Consider the following 1,230-nt stretch of genomic DNA (forward strand, 5'->3'; position numbering starts at 1 on the left):
AAAGCCATATTTGGCAAAACCAGTGGCCGAGACCGAGCCGAGTCCAAATACTAGCGAGTCCGAGACAAGTCCAAGACCATGTAAAAACAGTCTCGAGTCAGAACTCGAGTCCAAGACCGGACTCGAGTACTACAGCCCTGAGAAATAACACAAGCAGTGGTGACACTGTGCAGTCAGAGTCCCAGTCCTAAATATTAACCAAGGCCAGTGGGAGAACATAACTAACAACAAAATGCTGGACAACTTGTTCCTGAATACATCTGAATGAATGATTATAGAGGAGATAATGATCCATTTTTGAGATTAGACTGGTACATATAACATGTTAATGACTAAGTGTCCAATCATGCGCTCCTATTTACAGTATTTACATCCTGAACCCTTTCTTGATGATGAGGACTTTGTTGTTAAGTGTAACCTCGGCAATAACACAACTGCTTCTGTTGTCACACTCATTAAATGAATATCCACAACACGTATACTACACAGTGATGTTTCCCTAAAACCCGGGTTTAAACCAGGGTTGTGGTTCTCGAGAAAAACGGTCTTGGACTCAAGACCGTTTTTCCATGGTCTCGGACTTGTCTCGGATGACAATCTTATGTGTCTGATCTCCAAAATGTATCATTATCTACTGTATAATCATTCGTTCCAATTTATTAAGGAACAATTTGTCGAGTCCGGTCTCGGACTCGAGTCCGGACTCAAGACCGTTTTTCTATGGTCTCGGACTTCATTTTTCATTTCATATATTTATTATACAGGAAAGTTAGAAAAAGTAACATTACATTACAATAGAAAAACGGGCCTGACTCAGTTTAAAAACTGGTTTTCAGCAGGTTCCTGTTCTGCAGAAACATAAAACATGGGTACAGCACGTCAAGACAGACATTAATACAAGACATCGATGTAAAAAAAAAAAATGTTGACACCTGAAAACAATACAGTTACATAAGGACAAAGACATTTATACAAGACATCCGCTGGGCGAGATAAATATGGAAAGTGCCAACAAGGCTTGGATAATTTGCAAGTATTTGGACTCGGTCTCGGCCACTGGTCTTGCCAAATATGGCTTTTGGTCTCGACCGAGTCCACGTGTCTTTAATATGTTGATAATTAATATTGGAGGGAAAGTGAAACCCAAAAGGATTGTCTCGATACTGTCATGCATAAGACCTTTTTTCTGTCCTGGACTCAGTCTTGACTCGGACTCGAACCTCTTTGGAC

The 1,230-nt window shown here is 40.6% G+C and overlaps 1 protein-coding gene across 2 annotated transcripts in view; it reads right to left on the minus strand.

Moving 5' to 3' along the window:
- mturn (maturin, neural progenitor differentiation regulator homolog (Xenopus)) overlaps nt 1-1,230 on the minus strand; it is a 9,359-nt gene that overhangs the window by 2,814 nt on the left and 5,315 nt on the right. The gene's annotated exons all lie outside the window — the stretch shown is intronic.

Source organism: Etheostoma spectabile, chromosome 14 (genome assembly GCF_008692095.1).
Source record: "Etheostoma spectabile isolate EspeVRDwgs_2016 chromosome 14, UIUC_Espe_1.0, whole genome shotgun sequence".
In the NCBI taxonomy this organism is placed as follows: Eukaryota; Metazoa; Chordata; class Actinopteri; order Perciformes; family Percidae; genus Etheostoma; species Etheostoma spectabile.